This window comes from Microplitis mediator, chromosome 11, assembly GCF_029852145.1.
Source record: "Microplitis mediator isolate UGA2020A chromosome 11, iyMicMedi2.1, whole genome shotgun sequence".
Lineage (NCBI taxonomy): Eukaryota > Metazoa > Arthropoda > Insecta > Hymenoptera > Braconidae > Microplitis > Microplitis mediator.
This window is the reverse complement of record NC_079979.1, coordinates 7,061,427-7,067,426: the sequence shown is the minus strand read 5'-3', so window position 1 is coordinate 7,067,426 and position 6,000 is coordinate 7,061,427.

Below are 6,000 nucleotides of genomic sequence, written 5' to 3'. Positions count from 1 at the left end.
TTTTGCCCTTGACGACATACGTCATCTCAGCTTAACCTCCAAGTTGGAGATTGGAGGGGGCGCTATCTGAGGGGTACCGCTCAGCACCAGGATGGTAGCGGGATTGCTCGGGCCTCTACAAGAGTGCAAGAAGTGGGGGTTCCGAGGGATAATGTCGCGCTTATTGGATTAGGAAAAGAGTTCTAAGCGTTGGGGGGACCACCGGTCGTGGTCGGGAGCCAATAGAATAAAAGAGTCGTTTGGTAATTAAAAACGGAGCACTTGGTGGGTCAAGCAACAGTCTTGTCCGCGGCACGCGTCATCCGGGCTTGACCTCCAAGTTATTAGGTGGGAGGGTGACATCTTGAGGGGCCTCGTTCGTTACCAGGAGTAGTAGAGAAGCCGTTCGGTAATTAAATTGAGAGCTCTTGGTGGACGGCGAGCATGATGTCAAGACCGAGATTTTATAGCTCATAAATCACGCAGCTGCGGGTCCCGAATGGAAATAGAGAAATAAGGAAACTAGAGGACTAACTCTGAAGTGTTTTAGTCTTACCCGTGATATTGGGGTTCTCCTCTTGCCCCTCTCTTTTCAGCGTCGTGAAGAACGAGAACAAGTGTACCTAGTGTATACATAGATTTAAATATGATATTACCCTTACACGTTAATACACAGATACATATATGTGTGCATACTGTGTTAACTATTGTTTTTATGTTCTTTTTTTTTGTGTGATAGGTTATAAATTAGCTGACCATGACAAATATATATGAAATTTTCTATATATATATATACGGATTTTCTTTATTTAGTTTTATATTTTAGTATACGAATTTCTGTATATATATACCTTCATTATAAAGGTTTTAGTGTATTTATTAATTATTTATTATGTTTTATTATACTTTATAAATAGTCTTTTTTTTATCATCTTATTATTTTTTTGTGTTCTCTACCCTGGTCGTAACAACGGATAATTTAAAATATTCCGAAAAATAATTTGAGCTGATTAATTTATATCTTGCTTTTAAATTAAATAAATCATTAAAATTAATAGTTGTATTTCAAATCAGTGCTTTGAAGATTTTTAATACTTTGAAATGAATTAAAAAATTATAATAAAAATCAATTTAATCATTAATTCAACTTTGAATTCAAACATCCGGAGACATGGTAGTGTCTCGCGCCAAGTACACGTTCCAAACATGTACAACATGTGTGTCGCGTCGGTGTGAGACGACCGTGTCTCTATTCTCGAACCATATGTCACTTTAACCTCACTCATATTTTAAATCCGAATTAATAAATTATTGGGCTTTGTCAGCCTATAATATTAGTTTATTTATTCATCATTATTATATTCCTAGTGAATTTTCATAAATTTAAACTGTTTTTGATAATTTAGTAAAAAATTAAAAATTACAAAATTTTGATGCCCCCGTTTTTTGGATCTAACGAAGAAATTACTACGATGAGACGAATTTTCGTCTATTGGCTACCTTCATGTTACACTTGATGATATGAAGTTAGCTTATGCTTACTTTCCAGCTTTAAATTCTTCTCCGTCGAATAAATTGGCTACTTTCATGTTACACTTGACGATATAAAGTTAGCTTATGCTTACTTTTCAGCTAAATTCTTCTCCTTCGATTTAATAGCAATTACACGTCAAGTTCTGTTTTTTATTCCTGAATACTAGTTGAGTGCAATATACAGTGCAAGTTGACAAAAAATATCACTGCAAATCTTTTGCTGTCTTACGTCAGGTGTACATTTTGAGCAAGTTGACGTCAACTTGCAGACCGAGTCGCTTTGGGGAAAGTGAGGACATCATCAAGTTGAAAACTTAGCTTGCCCGAAATTAATACCCGACATTTGACGACAAAATGACGGTAAAAAAAGTAAAGAGCAAGATTTGTGGTAAACTCTCTGTCATTTGCACTGTATTTCACACTAATGATGTAGTTAAAATACTAAACAACAGAAGTTGACGTATATTAACTGTTATATTGAAGAAAAATTTGTTCACCCGGGAAAAAATGTTTTTATAAAATTTTATGCAATTTTGTAAAATTTTGTAAGATTTTATAAGATTTCACAGCAAAATTTCATAAAATTTTACCAGGCCATTTTCTGTATAATAGAATTTTAGAAAAACATTTTTTCCCGGGCAGAAATTTTAAAATTCACCCCTGATAGCCACTTTATCCACAAATTAACTTCAAGCTACTGCTGTATTCTAAAGCCAACTTTAAGGAAAGTGTTTGAGAGCAACCAGTTACCTTTAAGTTGACAGTAAATTGTCTGTACCTTGAATTCAATTTGATTACAAGTATTACTGCCAGTCAATGACGTTAAGTTGATTGAGTTTCACTTCAAATTAACGGCAAGTTTTTCTATCAAATTACATTCAATTGACGGTGGTAAATTCGCATCAACTTGCACAAGTGTGGCTATCAGGGATTCTGCAGCAGTCTAGGATACCAAAGTATCAGCTCCGAAATTGAAATGATACTTTTGACATCTCGATGACTACAGTATATATAAAAAATATCAGTCTAACTTTTAGCTCTCATATCATATACGTAAAATAACGAGTACAATTAACGTGAAATTATAGCTGTTTTATACCAAGTTTATATGTGATTTTATGTGTGGGAAAGAGCAATAAATTGAAATTACACTTTTTGCGAACTAGACCTCATCGAGATTTCAAATGTTGAGACAAATCGCTTATTATCTTCGCGATTTTTACCAGCAGCCACCAGAATTCGCGGGTTGAACCCTGGCTTAGGCTGGCCTCTAACAAATTTTATTTTTATGCTGGACAGAGCAGTGGGCTGGGGTTCTTGCAAAGCAAAGACCCGCACTTATTCAAACTCGGCAACGAATATAAAAAAGACTTATCAACTTACCTCACGGCTAATAATTTCTATGCTGCTTTCTTACAGCTGACTTACTTATTATTTCTACTTAATTAATAATTATTTTATCGTATTAAATAATCCCACCAGTATATTAAAATAGGGATAGAATAAGGTGATGAATACAATAAGGAAATTATTAGGACAATGCGCAAGTTTATTGCCAATTATAATAAATTCAATTACTTACAATAAGAGTTCACGCAGAATACAGAATAATCGTGGTCCTGGCTGGCACGCAGGATACGCAGTAGTGATCACGTGGAATGAATCCTTATCACACTGATTTTATTATTTAATTTAATAATATTACCGCGAATAGGTCGCCGGTAACGTATAATATTTTATATGCTTAAAGTTTAATTATAACTAAGAACTAATAAACAATATAAAAGATACTATTTTGCAAGGTAATTGCCAGAACGAAATATAAATTTTACAAAATGTAGAGTACGCTAATATTGCAAGTAGATTGCCTGATTAATAATTAATACTGAATAATAGAGACGTCTGAACGCTAATTGATCCAGGATCGAAGTGGTGACGGATAATTTTTGGGCATAGGGCTCGCTTCCTGACTATCCCCACCTCTTCCTAACCGGCATGCGTCAATGTAACGGATTGTCATGTGACCACGGCACTATGACATCAACGTCAGACGGCAACGAGACGGATCAAAGCGGGAACCGCAAGGCTGAGAGTGATGAAAGACAATTCACATTGTCTCAATGTTTCACATCAAGTTTTGAGTTAGAATGTTGATCATCTAGAAAGCTAGAGATCTAGAGAGAACATTCTCGCCACCGGATTGGTCTAGTTAGATTTCCAAGTGTACGACAATTTTTTGCTAAAGTCGTTATCAGGATATATCCTCATTCCGTTGCAATGACCCTAAAGCCACCTAGGTAGAAATTGACAGTAATTTGACGTTGAAATTACCTGAAATTTGCTGCCCGAGTTCAACTCGCCCGCAAGGTCAACCGATAGACCAATTTTTTTTTAGTCGACTTTTGAAGGGAATTTGCATTCTAATTCGGGTAGTAGATTTACGTCAAATTGTAGAGAAAGTTGCAAACAAACTATCGTCAAAAACGGAAAAGTCCGAAGTTGACGGATATTTGACGAAAAATTCAAGGAAACTTTTGTAAAACTTTTGCTAAGCAAACTGTGCTATTAGGGGAGTTAATGCTTACGCTGTCAATTTAGAAGTAAACCTTATTTTCTTACCCTTTTACTGAAATTTTCTAGTTATATTCTCTGTAAAATTACCTCTTCATAAGACGCGTAAAATTACGCTGACTTGTAGTTCATGTTGTACCCCGTATTTTTAATCAAAAACAGAAATTTTTCAATTGGCATAGAAATATCTTAAGTTGGCAGTGATTTATCGTCAAATCGAGGAGATTCATCATTATTGCTAACCTAAGCATCTGGTAACTTCAAACAATTTATTAGTTCTCGTTAATATATTTGATTTGACTCTAATTAATTAATTTATAATAATACTGTGAAAAAGCAATTGATAGTTTTTTATTAATTCTGGCAGTTAACAGGATATTTTTTATTATTCAAATTTTATTCATAAGGTGAGTGATAAAGATTTGATTTATTATATTGCCATCAATTTGAAGTGAAACTTTCAATCAACTTAACGTCATTGTCTGACAGTAACACTTGTAGTCAAATTGAATTCAAGTTACAGACAATTTACTGTCAACTTAAAGGAAACTGTTTGCTCTCCAACCATTTCTTTTAAATTGGCTTCAAAATACGGCATTAGCTTGAAGTTAATTTGTAGATAAGGTGGCTATCAGGGTTACTGACAACTTTTCCTTATAGCCACTTTAGCTTGAAATCGACAGTAATTTGACAATTGAAATGACCGAAATTCGATGCCCGACATCGCTGACAATTTGACAACAAAAGTCAGAAAAAAAATTGCGGTTAATTTTTCATCAATTTAGAGGTAACTTTTGTTACTAGAAAAAAAAACCCTAACAAAAAGTTTCCTTTCCTAATAGCCACCATAACCGCAAATTAACTTCAAGCTACGGCCAGAATCTGAAGTCAACTTAACAGCAAAAGTTGAAGAGCAAAAAGTTGCGGTTAAGTTGTCAGTAGATTGTCTGTAACTTGAATTCAATTTGACTTCTGACGTTACTGTCAGATAATGACGTTAAGTTGATTGAAAGTTTAACTTCCAATTATTAATCGGCAAACTTCATAGCTAAGACTTGATGTCAAACTAATTGCAAGTATGTGAACAATTAATGAATGTTAACTTGCTATCAGTTTAGAAGCAACTTTAATTTTTTATTTGACTTTTAAAAATGAGTTGCAGATTCGGTTTATGCATATATGTATATATATGATATATGTGGATAGTTGTCATTGACTATCAGATTTAAGTCTCGTTGAACAAATAATAAACTGTGTCTCAAGAACAGTTTTATTGTTATTGGTTTATTTGTATTTTAAAAATATTTCAGACCGATTAATTGTTCTACAAAAAGGAATGAAATCCCACCAAAAACAGATTCTCTGTAAAAAGTTGCGCCAAGTACACGTTCAACATTAATCTTAGACTACATTAAAAGTAATATTCTTACAAAAAAAAACTAAAATCATAAGAACACCAAGTACCTTAAATTTTTTTTAATTTATTAAAAAAAAAAAAAATTGTCACTATAAAAATTAAAAAAAAAAAAAAATACTTGAACGTACTTGGTGTGCGTTATGCAAAAAATTAATTATTCGGTCGTGTTATATCTTTTGAATGTTTCACAGTTAAATAATATATTAAACTGCCTTTAACCACGCACACCAAGTACGTTCAAGTATTTTTTTTTTTTTTTTAAATTTTTATAGTGACAATTTTTTTTTTTTTTAATAAATTAAAAAAAATTTGAGGTACTTGGTGTTCTTATGATTTTAGTTTTTTTTGTAAGAATATTATTTTTAATGTAGTCTAAGATTAATGTTGAACGTGTACTTGGCGCAACTTTTTACAGAGAATCTGTTTTTGGTGGGATTCAACTTATGCGATTCTGAGTATATCTATGTGAATCTTCGTAGATCTCCAAAATAACGAGTTTA